The sequence below is a fragment of the Pithys albifrons genome, chromosome 9 (genome assembly GCF_047495875.1).
Source record: "Pithys albifrons albifrons isolate INPA30051 chromosome 9, PitAlb_v1, whole genome shotgun sequence".
Classification (NCBI taxonomy): Eukaryota; Metazoa; Chordata; class Aves; order Passeriformes; family Thamnophilidae; genus Pithys; species Pithys albifrons.
The window spans coordinates 33399077-33413482 of NC_092466.1; the positions used below are offsets into that span (position 1 = coordinate 33399077).

General features: G+C 47.8%; 1 protein-coding gene across 3 annotated transcripts in view; it reads left to right on the plus strand.

The window, feature by feature from the left end:
* Positions 1-5966: 5966 nt before the first annotated feature.
* Positions 5967-14406, plus strand: part of TET1 (tet methylcytosine dioxygenase 1) — a 73190-nt gene continuing 64750 nt past the window's right edge. For 2 of the 3 annotated variants that reach the window (XR_011698551.1, XM_071563936.1), the window contains exon 1: positions 5967-6135. The gene's annotated coding sequence lies outside the window, so the exon portion shown is untranslated. The remainder of the gene's footprint in view (positions 6136-14406) is intronic. The other variant, XM_071563935.1, reaches the window with a different exon arrangement.

Here is a 14406-nt window from a genome sequence, read left to right on the forward strand (position 1 = left end):
AATTTTTTGGTTGTTAAAGATGCTTGGTTTGGCAAACATATTTTAAAGATTTATTAATTGCAATAGATTATCAAAGGTAAAAATAAGCAAGCTATCCTCATGGCAGAGATTGCTGAAAAAAATTAATTTCTCTTAAAATTAATTGCTCTTTAAATGCTAACATACACCAAGCTCTGATTTGGGGACAGTTGAGCAAATTACCCTCAGGTGTCCTGCCTCTGGATTGTAGGCATTGCAAAGGTCTTTTTCCACTTTAAACTTGCTTCTGATCTTTGCTAATTAGTGATCTGAAGCAACATCTGCCTAGTTGCCTGCTGATTTACCCAAAACCACATCTAAAAGCACCAGAAGTACAGCGCTTTCCCTACATAAGCCTCAGGAATTTCAGCTTCATTTTCCCTTCCTTCTCAGAGAAATTGAGACTTGCAGATTGGGAATACTCAAGCAAACCTCAGTTCCTCACCAATGCAATACTGTGAGCTGTTTCTGTCGGCAAAAGACAGAAGTGCTACTTTGTGAGGTGAGAAAGAAGCCAAAAGTGTCCTCACCGGCAGGGTGCAGTCCTGCAGCAGGACAGGCTCCGCTGGGTGCCGGAGCACTGACTTCGGCCTCACTCACAGCAGGGGCACAGAGCAGGTCCCGAGTCCATTCTGAGAGACAAGTGAAGAACAGCAGGAGAAAAGGCCCAAAGCAAGGCTGGAGACAAGCCCGAGGTTCATCCAGCAACGAAGTCCAAGCAACAACCAAGGCCAAAGCCAGGACTCAAAACAAGCATACCTACAAGGTAGCTTAGACAAAGAAAGACTACCTGCCCAGGCCTGAGCTTTAATGGAGCTACTGCGCCCAGGGACTGCAGGACTCCACCCCAAGTGTGGGGGTGGAGGTCCCAGGTGAGGCTGGTCAGGGCCATTAATGCTTATTGGCACCCTCAGGACCCTGACAGTCCCCACCCAAAGCCTGTCAGTGACGTCTTTAAGGAACAGAAATATTTGACTCATCTAAGTCACTGAATCTGCAAATACAGTGGTACCAAATTTCCCTAGCTTCCTTGCTTCCTTTCAGGTGCAGGAAAGAGGTGTGCACTACGAGCCCTCTGGCACCACATGGCTTACTGCAAAAGTAGACTTGAAGCATCCATGTATGATGGGTTTGTGCAGGCACAATTAACCATGTCTGCCCAGCTGTAGTGTTTACCAGCAAGGCACAACACAGTAGTCCTGCAGTCACGCTTTAGATTGCTCATGCACAGTCATGCAGTGATGTGAGGACCAAGATTTCCAGTAAAAATAGAAACTGGGGTCAACTGCTGTCCACTGCAGGTCAGGAATATCTGAGGGGAAATATCTAGAATAAGTGCAGTGGGCCTTAATAATAGGTATACAAAGATGAAATCTTAGTTCCTTTTGACCCTACTTTATGTAAAATGGTGTCAACACTTAAACCCTCTGTGTTCCTTGTGCTTACAAACATTAACCTGTTTTCAGTGCCAATAAGGCAGGTAGATACCATCTACAGAACTAGGGCCAAGAAAGACTAAATGAGTAAGTCATTGTCAAAACCACAATTAGAATTCAAGCATTTCTGCGTTAAACTCATGTTGTTAAAGACTTTCCTCTTTCAGATACTGCCAACTACAATGCTGTGGGTGATTTATCTGATCATCTGTATTACAAACCCAGAGGCATTAACAGTGGTTGGCCTGGGTTCAGCTGGGTTTGCAGGCACAGCACCACATCAGTGCAGAGGTTCCTGGGTCACAGCCTGCGAGCAGGCTGGTCCCTGTGGCACCCTGCAGTCTGAAATAGCAAATGTGAGGGAGGCTTGGCAAGGTAGCTGCTTTAATCCATGCTTTGTAATCACACAAGGGACAGCTCTAATGTCTCAGCATCATGTTTCCACTATGAGGGAGGCAGACCTAGACAAGATAGGCCTGGTAAGATCAAATCTGTCCCTTAAAGAGCAGCTTAGATGTCTTTGCAGTGTAATTCCCAGATGTTTTGGTTTGTGGAGGGCTCAAGTTCAGCATCAGTCTATTCTCTCTTAGTTTGGACTGATGCTGTGCCTGTTGCAGAGATCTAACCCAGCTGACTCCATAGGACTGATTTAGGGACAGCACACCTGAGTAGTTCTGTTTCCAGGGTCAAGGCCCTGAGGGAACTAATGGAGCTTAATGGACTTGACCAGTTGCACCTGGAGTCTCCACCCACATTCTGTGCCCATGGGGCCATGAGCTCTATTGAAGCTCAGCCCTGGCTGAGTTGTAGCCTTTACTTAGAGCCCAGTTTTGATCCTATCTAGTCATTATCGTCTTTCTTCAGTATTCAGGGGGATTTTGTGTGAGTTCACTTATCTTCTGGGTCTCTCAATCTGCTTCTGAGCTACAAATTGAGTTCTTAGTTCAGTCTCTCCTCTTGGAAGCCATTTTATTACCTGGACCTGTGCCTGACTGTAAATGCCCCTACCCTGGGTTGTTCTGTTTACTTTGTGTGTGTACAGTGGGGCTGGTGAGTGAGGTCCTTGTCCTGCTGGCTGTTGAGAGGGGCTCCCTGTCTCTCAGGAGCAGCTGCACTCACTGCTCCCTGATCTATACCACAGACTTGGATTTTGCCAGAGCTGCCTGCAATGCCAAACTACTTGCAGGTTTGTGCAGTGTTACTTGGTACAGTGTTGTTCAGTTTTCTTTCTGTAGTAGTAACCTGCATTTTATTCTGAATAACACACATGGAGGGTAACACTATGTCAGACCGAAGGTTCACCAGCTTAAAACTTTACCACTGAGAACAGCCAGTACAGTGTACGCAGGGAAGGAGGCTTGGTTGGCATTTCTTCAGTGCACTCTTTGAGCCTGAAGTAATGCATAGCTAAAACATGCTTTTGTCTTAAGTGGTTTTTGATTAAAATTTTTCTATTTCCTTTGCTCTAAAAATATTCTCAAAATATTTTTGCCTCTTCAATGTGCTGCAGTAGTGAGTTCCACGTCTTGATAACATGCTGCATGAAGAAGTTGCTGCCTTGTGTTCTCATACATCTGATGAATTCCTTTGATATCCTCTACTTCAGAGAAACAGTGAGTATCACTCTCTGATAGCATCTTCTATGCTGCTTTTGTTTTCATAGTATGTAGTACTTCCAGGCTGAAAATGCTGATGCTCAATGTGGTTTTTTGCTACCTTTTTCCTTTGTCTTTCAATTTTCTCCTTGCACCTTTTAAGCAGACCAGAACTGGATGTTAAATATTTGAGATGTGAGTAAACAATAGATCTGGGCTAAATAATGATGGTGTAGGGATATCCCCTGTCCTGTTCTCCCCTTCTTTTGTAAGCATTCTGAACACTCCCCTGGACCACACAGAACAGCTTCACTGGAGTACCTGTCAATACCAGCATCTCTATTTTGAGTGGTTGGAAATAAGTTAGGGGCCACGATAACCATATTTCCTTCCATGCGCCTCACTTGGCATTTAGTGGAAGGATTTCATCGGCTATTTTGTTGCCCACATAGTCATTACTGTGAGATCTTATCTCTGTTTCTGTTCGGCTTGTCTGGATAGGCTGAGTATCTTCCTATTGCCTGGAAAAGTCACATAGTCTTACTTACTTCCCAGGATGTTTATTAGTGGTGAAAAAGACTATGAGTATGTCTGTCTGGGGCCATGAAAATAAACAATTATTAATACTTGTTTGCTCCTTGCCTTTAATATGTTTTAATGGAGTTATTATTGCACATGGTGGTGGTTGGGTGTTCTGTTAACCTGCCTATTCTAAATAAACCTCAGCCCTCATTGCTTGTTGTTTTCCTCCAAGATACTTCTTAGTCTGTGTTTTGTTTAAGCCCAGAACTTTCAACTTATTACCATCTTCCCAAGAAACACACTCAGCTTATGTGAGGTTTTATCATCAGGTTCCTGTTCTTTCAACTTCTGCTGTGTGCAGTACTTTGAGAGCAACAACTCTTTTACCTCTCAAATCACGGGGTACTCAATTTTAGAAGATAGCTTGTGTTATGTCATCTTTTAGCAGGGCCAAGTGTTTGGAATGACTGAAGTCTTGATATCCAGCCCTCTAGAAAAGCAACCTTTTCAGATTGAGGGGGAAAGGATGTGGTGACACCCAGCAAAGAGAGGTCCTGCATTGCTGAAATCACTGAGAGCTAACGAGGCAGGTGTTCAAAATTCACGTGTCTGTGGAGTAGGTTTCACCTTGTTGCATCTGAGTGTCTGAGCTTGGCTAGGACTCCCAGACTATTCCTCTGTCACTGCAAGGAGGCACAGGGGAACAGAGAAGAGGATGGAGATACAAGCTGGTGATAGGCTTGCCTTACCCATAGTCACTGAACAGCAGCAGTGGCAGGGAGCTGTGCAGGTCTGTGCTGCTAATTCTCCTTTACCATGTCACTTAAAACAGCCAAAAGGTGGCATTTAAAACATCTCGAGGAATGCATGAGGACAGTAATGCTCCTCGTATGCAGCAGAAAGGTCTCTCTGCAGGCTTGCATTTCAATGGGTTGGTAACCACTTTAAGGGTATTATATTGCAACAGCTACAGACTTAATAGTAATGAAGGCTTTCTAAAAAAGCTCTGCTTGGGCGATCCTTCCCCTGTACTCTGTGTTGGTGAGGCCACACCTTGAGTGTTGTGTTCAGTTCTGGGCCCCTCAGGTCAGGAAAGAGATTGAGGGGCTGGAGCGGGGCCAGAGAAGAGCAACGAGGCTGGAGAAGGGACTGGAGCACAAGTGCTGTGGGGAGAGGCTGAGGGAGCTGGGAGTGTTTAGCCTGGAGAAGAGGAGGCTCAGAGGTGACCTCAGCACTGTCTGGAACTGTCTGAAGGGAAGTTCTGGCCAGGTGGGGGTTGGTCTCTTCTCCCAGGCACTCAGCAATAGGACAAGGGGGCATGATGGGCTCAAGCTCTGCCAGGGGAAATTGAAGTTGGAGAGCAGAAAAAACTTCTTTTCAGAGAGAGTGCTCAGGCATTGGAATGGGCTGCCCAGAGAGGGGGTGGATTCCCCATCCCTGGAGGTTTTTAACCTGAGATTGGCCGTGGCACTGAGTGCCATGATCTGGTAAAGGGACTGGAGTTGGACCAAGGGTTGGACTTGATGATCTCGGAGGTCTTTTCCAACCCAACTGATTCTATGGTTCTATGAGATCCTATTTCCAACACCTGTTTTTCATTTTGAAGAGGTGTTAGATTTGGTGGTTGCTTTCCACTTAGACAAAAGGCTGTAGTGATAATGAGTGGTGGAAGAAGGCTGAACTGACTCTTCCTCTTACTATAACATTTTACTCACCTACTTCTCTCGGGAAAGGAGCAGCAAATATCATCAGTGGCTCTTAATGGATGAGGTGGGGGATGGGGAGAGAGCAAGGCTCATTATATTTTTCTTCCTTGCAGGAGGGAGAGGGTGGCTCAGCAGCTGTTCCTCCTCACCCAGCATCTTCCCCGTGCCACTGTGTGCTTGCTCCGCGCGTGGGGTGGCTGGGCCCTGATGGACGCCGGTGTTTGAGGGTCCTCCTGGATGGCACATGTAAGGAGAAGGGGGTTTGGCCCCTCACGGCTTAGCAGGGTTTTCCCTCTTCCAGCCTATAAAGAACAGGGATGATTTCAGAGTGCCCCCATCCGTGGCTGACCGGGAGGTATCCGGCGTCAAACCGCAGGCTTCGCAAGTAACGGAATCATTTGCCTTTTATTACGGTCATTTAATTTGTTTTGCCGTTGCTGCTGTTGAACGAGCCGCGGCCGCTCCCAGCCTGGCACGCCCCCGCGGCTCTCGTGAGCAGGCGGGGGGCACCGCGCTGTGCCCGGGGCCGTGCCGGGTCCCCCCGCGGCGCGGGGGCGTGTGTGGGGTGCGGGCAGGGCGAATCCCGCTCCGGCCGCGGGGATCCAGGGCGCGTTTTGCCGCCTGCCGGGAGGGCTGTGTGCGGCGAGCGCCTCGCCGAGCCGCCCCCTCCCCGCGCCGCGCCGGAGGGTCGGGCCGGGGGCGCCGCGCGCAGCACGTTCCGCGGCCGGGGCCGCTCTGCTCTGCCGGGGCTGCTCCGCCGGGCTCGCCGCGCCATGGCAGCCGCCCGCCCGCGGGGGCCCGGGCCGTGACCCGCGCCGGGCCATGCCAGCATCGCCCCTTCCTGCGAGCCGCGGGCCGGTACGTGTGCGGGACGGGTCCCGGGGCTGCCGCGGGCGGGGGTGGGGGGGCGGTCATCTCAGCTTTCGGACATCCCCTCCTCGCTCCCTCTGTATTCCCTTTGCCTCCTCTCTCGCCTAGCCGCTTGCCTGGCTACTTGTAAAGTTGAGCCGGGGTGGAAAGGTGCGGGGGAAGCAGGGGCACCCCCGCGGCGGGGCTCGGAGCCCCGCGGGTCGGGCCGGTCCGAGCCGGGGAGGAGGGCAGCCTGGGGGTTATTCAAATGCAAAACACAGTTTATTGGCCGAAAAAGCGAAAAAGTCCTGTTTCCCTGGCTGTGCTGGAGCGTGTTTGCGCTGCAGCAGCCAGAGGCTGGCTGGAAAAACCCGCCAGGCAAGAGAAACAGCCTACACCGAGGGCAGGGAACAATTAAAAGGGATCCTGCCCGGCCGTAGGGCCCCCGGCCAGCCGGAGAAGCCCCGCAGCCCGCCCCCACCTCGGGGTGAGCGAGGGCCGTGCAGCAGCATCCCCCTGCGGAGGTGCCGCCGGTGTGCGGGGCCGGGACAGCATCCCCGGGCGGGCTCCCCGCTCTGCCGGGGAGAATCGGGGCGCGTCCGGTTGCGGGTCCCCAGCGCGGCCGCTGGGCTCAGCCCCATTGTCTGCAGCCCCGGGAGGGCTCCCGGGGCTGGGGAGGCACGTCTGGGCCGTGCCACGAGGAGCCACTGTCTGCTCCCTAGGAGGGCCCTGCCTGCCCCTTCCCTTCCCCCCGCGGGGTCCGCCTGCCTGTGCTGAAGCAACCAGACCCCGGCGGGGCTGGAGCTGCTCCTGGAGCCGGGGAGAAGCGGTGGTGGCCTTATGGCAGCTGGAGGTTTGGTGCTGGTGGGGATGGTCCTTGCCCTGCTCGTGATGGAGCCAGGGGAGAAGGACGTGGCTCGCAAACGGGCGAGGCAGCCTGCGGAGAGGCAGGAGCAGCTCACCTTCAGAGGTGTGACCACTGCGAGCACCGGGATAGCCTCGGCGGGCGCAGGGAGTGGGGGCGGCGGGAGGCAAAGGAGTCGCGCCAGTCGTTTGCCCAGCCTGTCCTACACTCCGCCAGCCTATCCTGCTGCACCCCAAAGATACTTAGAGCAACGTAGTCCGCACCACTTGTGTCCCGGCCTGCGTAGCAGCTGCCCGGGGTGGTGAGATGCGATCCTTTAAGGGGAGGACAATGTGCGGTGGGTATCTGGAGCAGCGCACGAGCAGAGCGGTGTCGGTGCACACCCTGGAGTGAGGCGGGGGCAGTCGGACAGGGTGGCTGCACCAGCGCGGGTCTGGCCAAAGAGCCCTTGTTCTAAAAATTATAACACAGTACTGGCAAAAGTGGGCAAATATTGCGGTGTTAGGTATTTAAACATGACTGCACAGACTTCTAGGGCAAAGGTGTCCCTTTAAGTTTTAAACACAATTAAGAAACCTGTGAAAATAAAAATAATAATTTTAAAAGTACTTTCTATATAATGATAATTATTCCCAGATGTTCTCACTGCTTTTTAAGGTACTATTGGGGAGAGGCAGAAGGTTATTATCTGCTGTAATCACTCTGTTTTCGTTATGTCAGTCAGCATGAATTAGGAGATTGAACTGGGAAAACTTTGTGTTTAGTCTTGGTCTGGGCCAAATGGGGCAGGTAGTTTGATCGACCCTAATTGTAAAGGAGGAGAAAGCTGCTTTATGCTTTCCAGAGACGGTTTCTCCAGCAGCACAAGGACGGGGGGTGGTTGCTTTTGGGATGAGGCTCAGTCCCTCTGGACAGAGGGGTTTGTTGTGCTTGGAGGAGACAAGGGCAGGCTGGGTTGCACAAAGTAGGTAATCGGGGAAGAATTCAAGATGAGATGTACCAATAAACTTTTATATTTATGGTTTCTGTAAGACCTAAGTCTTCACTGTGGTAATTCAAAATCCCTACTGATAGTGTTTTATTATGACTGGCATGGGACTCGTGGTGGTTAAAGCTGGCCTAAGCACTTCCATCCTGCTTTCTGTTTTCAGATACTTAAAATTTCAAAACACCTTTCAGGCTGAAATTTTCCAGGCTTAATCTTTGCCTGAAGGTTCTTCCCTCCACCTCCCCCTTCTTTTAGCTGAGTTTGAGATAAGGTGATTCAGTTGGTGGTGTTGACTTTTTCTAAGAAAAGGCAAACCCCCCTGAAGAATGGAGTCATAATATCAAAAAGAAATGCAGCACTTTAAACAGCATAAATTTGGAATTAGGGAAGCACATTATTAGCTATGGTGTTCTGTTTATTTTGCTTGCTTTTTTTGTATTCAGGAGTACCTAGAGTGTTCTGGTGGAAGGGGGTTTCCTTTGATGAGGCTTGAGAAATTACTTATCTTTTTACTCTTTAGCCTTTTATTTGGCTGCATTGCACAGAGGTTAAAGCAAGGCTATGCTCCTGCCTGGCTGAAGGGAAGATATTTGCACATGTGGTGTGAGTCTTCACAATGGATTTTTGGTGTGAGTTGTTTGTCTGAGCCTTACTCTGGTTTTGTGGTTTAAGCATGTGGTTCCTTGCCACATTTCTTTTTTTTTTTTTTCTATTTGTTCCAATAGAGATTTTCCTACACAAGGAGTGCTCTTTTTTGTGGTATTTTTTTATCTGTGTGACTCACTGTGCAGGCTTCAAGGTGCATGAGGTTCTGGCACTGCGAAATGGGCCATTTCTTGCTGAATTCAGGGTGCCGGTTTCACAGGGGTGGGGCCCTGCCTTGTCCTCCGAGCTTGGCGGTGCCCTTGGGGCCGGCAAGGACAGAGATTTAGGATGAAGGCCTTGGTGCGTGGTCTGCTCAGCATCATCCTGTGGTACTGATGTCAGCGAGTAAAGGTTGTGCTCTGAGTATGTGCCTTTGTGGGAAGCTGAGGTGGCAGATCCTGTGCCACTTTTCTAGTTACACTGCTGGGAAGACTTGGCTCAAGTCAAGGTTTAATGTATGTGGATGAAATACATCTGGTGGCCTTGAGAATGGCACAGTTCTGTAAAGCAGAAAACTATAGGTAGTAAAATGGATGGGGAGGCCTCTGTAGAAGACTGTATGAAATAATCTCATGATACTGAGATGGCAGAAGAGAAGTTTCATTTTTATTTCTTAAGCAAAACCAAATGGGTATTCAAGGATTAAAGAAGGGGAAAAGGGAAAACTGAAGTGAATTCTCTCCTCCTAACCCATTTCCCTTCTTTTCATATACAAAGTGTTGCACAGAGCAATAAGTAGGTGCAGGGGCCTAGGCTGAATGGAAAAGAAGATTGGCTTTGGTGCAGGTGATATGACATGATCCTGAAAAGACTGAAAAAAGCTTTTATATCTAACATGAGGGTCAGATTTTTTAATGTCTCTCTCCTCTGGTGTCTCTTGCATTTTCCTCTGGAGCATTTGCTGCCAGAAGATGAGGTGTTTTTCAATTCTAAGTTGTTGATCTCAGCTTGTGTGACAACTTGTAAGTCACATTGTGGCCCTTATGGCTTGGGACCTGTGTATTAAGTGACTTTTATGAGAACTCCTGGTCTTGTTTCCCCTAAGGGCAAGCCTCAATTAAAAAGATACCTGAACACTGAAACAAAATATATTTAATGAGTGCATCTGACTGTAGTGAGACCAGGTGACCAGTGAAACCTGTGACTTACCTGTGTCATTTTTTCCCCTCCATATAGCTCTGTTTGCTTGGGGTCACTTCATCTTTCATGATGCCATAAAAAAGCTGCCTGCTACCATTTTTAATGAGGACACATCTTATATTCCCCCCTGGCTTCCAGCAAGAATCAAATTACATAATCTTGATTGGCATTGCCTCTAGAATGAAAACTTGCCTTTTTTTTTTTTTGGTGTTGTGGGGTGTTTTTTTGTGGTTGGTTTTTTTTTGTGGGTGTTTTTGGTTTGGTTTGGTTTGTTTTGTTTTTTTTTCCCCTGGAGGCATTCCAACAGTATGGAGTTAAATTCCCTAATTACTTTGTAGACAAAATTCTCATTATAGTTGTTTTGAATTTTGACCAAGACAGGACTAAAAGATTTAGCCCCTGAGTAGCTTTTTAGCAGTATTTGTTGAGGATTATAGCAGTCAGTGGAATTGCTCCAGATTTATTACTGTGAATGAGCAAAACTTCAGCAACTGGCCCTAAAAGCAGCTTTCAGTTTTGCACATGAATTAGGAGAGCTCAATGGGCTCAAGTAACAACCAGCTTTGGGATGAACTGGTGTTATCTGGGGCAGTTCCCTGCAGACCCCTCTGGACCCATCACCCCTCCACATCCTAGAGACGCCTGTGCCCCTCTCAGGGAGGGCATGGCAGGGGCACCTGGGTTGGCTCTTGGGAGAAAGCATCAGACTAAGCTTATCTCTCAACAAGATGATAGAAAAATACCAACCACAAATTTTATGTTTTATAATCCTCCTAAGTCCACATAGACATTTTGGGAATATAATGAATTCCTTGCTGTGAAATATAAGCAGTGTGATACAGCCCTTTGTCCTCAAGAAGTGCCGTGAGACCGTTTGTAACTGCTGCACAGAGTAACTGTCAGTGCTTTCAATGGAGAAGGGAAGGTAAAATATCTCCTAGTGTTACAGAAAACAAAACTTGAACACCAACCTTGCAGCAACCCAATATTTTCATCCTACTTGTGGAAGAGTAAACAAGAAAATAGCAATGCAATTTGCTTTCATTAGACATGTTACTTAAAAGACGTTAGGCAGCTTTTGCCTGGTGGTTAAGGTGGTTGTGGCAGACCAGTTTTCATCAAGACTGGGCTTTTTTGAAGGAAAGCAGAGATGTCTTACTGACAGGTACTTCTCCCAAAAGCTTTCAGTCAGTTTGTGAGTCAGGTGCTCAGAGTCCCAGACAAACATAGCTAAAGTCAAGAATTAATTTGAAAATAAATTCTTTTAGGAGTCTACTCACATCTCTTCTGAAATACCTGAAGTCACTCCAGTGACAAAATTAAAACAAAATGCATGAAACTTGCTGTTCTTCTGCCCTTGTATTGTCATCTCTGAGTAAAACAAAGCCTTTGCCATCTTTTATAACACAGCATTTAAAGCCAGGCAATTTCCTACAAATATCACCATTAAACCCTGAGATCAGCTCAGTTGGTTAAAACTTGGCTGTAATAATGCCAAGGCCATGGGTTCAATCCCCTGTGTGGGCCACTGACTTAAGAGTTGGACTCGATGATCCTTGTGGGTCCCTTCCAACTCAGAATAGTCTGTGATTCTGTGATTCTTTGTTTAATAAGAAAAAGTGAAGCCTCCAACCACTGTTCATAGCCTCTGATTTTGGCCCTGAAAAGAAGCAATGCTTTGGTGTTGATAGTTTTCTATGCTCTTGCCAGACAGGTGTGTTTCTCTGTGTTAGAAGAAAAAAAACCAAAACCAACCAACCAACCAAAGGAACCCAGGATGATGTTGCTTCTTCAGTCCTGCAGCAACTTTGTTTTGTCATTTTCAAATAATTTTTCCAAATATTTTGCTATTTTCAAATCATGCAATCATGGAATTGTTTGGGTTCGAAGGGACTTCAAAGTTTGAAGTGTTCTACCCCCTGCCATGGGCAGAGACACCAGCCCAGGTTGCTCCAAGCCCTGTCCAGCCTGGCCTGGAACACTTCCAGGAGTGGGGCAGCCACAGCTTCTCTGGGCACCCTGTGCCAGGGCCTTACCACCTCCAAAGGGAACAATTTGTTCCCAATATCTAATCTAAACCTGCCCTCCTTCAGCTTGAAGCCATTGCCTCATGTCCTTTCACTGTCCAAATGCAGATGAAGACATATTATCACATGTAATGTAATAATGATTCAGAAAAATACAAAATTGTTATAAATTAAGCTCCTGATTGATAATTTTGATGGTCATGCTTCCTAAACTTCCCCAATAGCAATGACAACTGCCTATGCAGGGAAGTAATAATGAGCAAGGCACGCATTCAGTGTTCTCAAAAGTCCAATTGCTGCTTCCATTCCAGACCTGCTGTATTCTCTGGTCATTCTTCTGTTCCAGGGCTGATAAAGAGACAAGCCTTTATCTCTTGAGTCCCCCTCCTGATTCATACATTCCCACTTTGCCTGGCCTTTGTTGTTTGCTTGCTTTCTTCCTTGCCCTCCTGGCTACAGGCTCTGAAAGTCTCTCGCATTTCCTCTCCTGCCACTGTTGTGTAGCCTGGCCATTGGTGGCTACAGATGCTGCTGGCTTGCAGCTGATTTTGCAGCCCTCCAGGCCACCCTGTAGAATGAGGAGCCCAGTTTATGTCAAAGCCACAAGAAACCAGGGAGGCTTTTGGCAGGCTGTGACCAGTGTTTCATGGAGCTGCTGATGTGGTGCCGATGTCCTGTTTGATTCATGGAGTGACTGGTAATGGCCATGTCTCCCTTCCCCCCTGTGTCTCCAGAGACAAGGAGAATACTTGGATTACCTTCATTTCAGTGGTCGTTTTACTATTTCAGTGTCTGACCCAAGTTTTATAGAGCTTCTGTGGGAGCTGTTCATGTCTCTTCTGTGACCTTTGAAGCTTTGCCTGTGACTCTAAACAGCTGCATGTGTCTGTTTAGCCTCTCCAGGTTGGGTGTTTTGCTGTGGTGCAGGAGGGATGCTGTTTAGCTTGTTTATTGTGTGTTTGGTGGTCGTTGTTTTCTGATTTGACCTTAGAAGTGTCTTTGGCCTTCTCTTGTACAGCAGTGCTGGCTCTGAAATGGTATTTTTGTGTGTGGAAAAACCTGCTGTCTCAGTAATCACATTCATCTGATGTGTAATATGAAGATGTGACACAGAATGATCACGTTTGGACAAGATACTTGGTTTATATGTTGTATTAGAGGGTCATTCAGATTACTACTGCTGAATAAACCAGAGCCAGGCTTCAAAATGCTTTAAATAAGCTACTTAGCAAGAGTTTTGGTGGTTCTGTTAGGCATGGTGTGTACTGTGGCCCCTGGGCAGCCTTGTCAGGGCTGGGACAGGAGAAGCAAGCTTACTGACAGTGAGCTGGTCTGGGGAGCAGGAACCGGGGCTCTGTGTGTTGGCTGTGCCAGCCCATCCCCTGGGCAGGACAATGAGCTTACCTGGTGCAGTGCTCTTGGGGCTGTGTTACCAGAGCTCTCTGTACCTTCAGCAGAGCTCAGAGCAGGCTGGGGGGAAGTGCAGCCTCTGGGATCACCCTGGTGGTTCCAAGGTGGGGCTGAGGTCCTGGGAAGGAGCACTGATGTCACAAGCCTGGTAGTCCCTTGTGTTTTCTATTTCCCTTAGAAGCCAAGATTCATTTTTTCTTTTTTTTTTACTTCCGTTTTAGCTCAGAATTTTAGACATCCTCCCCATAGACCCTGAGATCAGCTCAGCTGGTTAAAACTTGGCTGTAATAATGCCAAGGTCATGGGTTCAATCCCCTGTGTGCACCATTGACTTAAGAGTTGGACTCGATGATCCTTGTGGGTCCCTCCCAACTCAGAATAGTCTGTGATTCCGTCTGTGATTCCCTTTGTTTTCTCCCTTCCCATCAGTGAGGTGCAGGTGGCCTGTAGGTGACTTGATTTGGGCTTAAGGAATTCAAAGGAATGATGGCAAAGGGAAAGTACCCTCTGCCTGAGACTAGAGAGCCTCTAGCTCTGCCTGCTCTCATTTTTAGGCTGCCCTTGACTACCCATCTGATCTATTGAAACCACTAAATAAAGCTTTAAAAGCCTTCCACAGGTTCTTAGAACACACCACGTACTTAAAAATATGTACTTGTGAGAATTGCTTTACTTTTGAGAAAACCCAACCCACCTTGAAGGAAACTGATTTGGAGGGTGAAGAATCTGTTGTACCTTCTGAGATGACTCAGTTTTATTTTGGGGAGTTAGGGGACTTGTGCATTGCATTTGTGTTAGGAGGCAAAAGTCTGGGACAGATGTGTGGGTGGTGGTTTTTTGAAGGTAAATATATTAGTCATAACAATGCAGAGATCATTGCCCTGCATGATACATCTGATACAGCTGGACATCAGGGCTTGCTGTGGGATAGAGTGCACTGGGATGGTATCCTGGGAGATAACACTGGGGAAGGCAAATTCTGCCCTGGTCCAGTTCCCCTGCAACACACAGTTAGAACACCTTTGAGGAGCTGGTTACTTCTCCCATTTTATCTGGAATTGTACCATGGTGGGCAGCCAATGGATGGGGAAGGAATGAGAGATGTCCTGATGATGTATTGAGTACACACACAAAATAAACTCAGCTTTGTTCTCTCTTTTTCCTTCCATAGATTAAATAAGCTGTTGAACATAAAGCTCTGGATG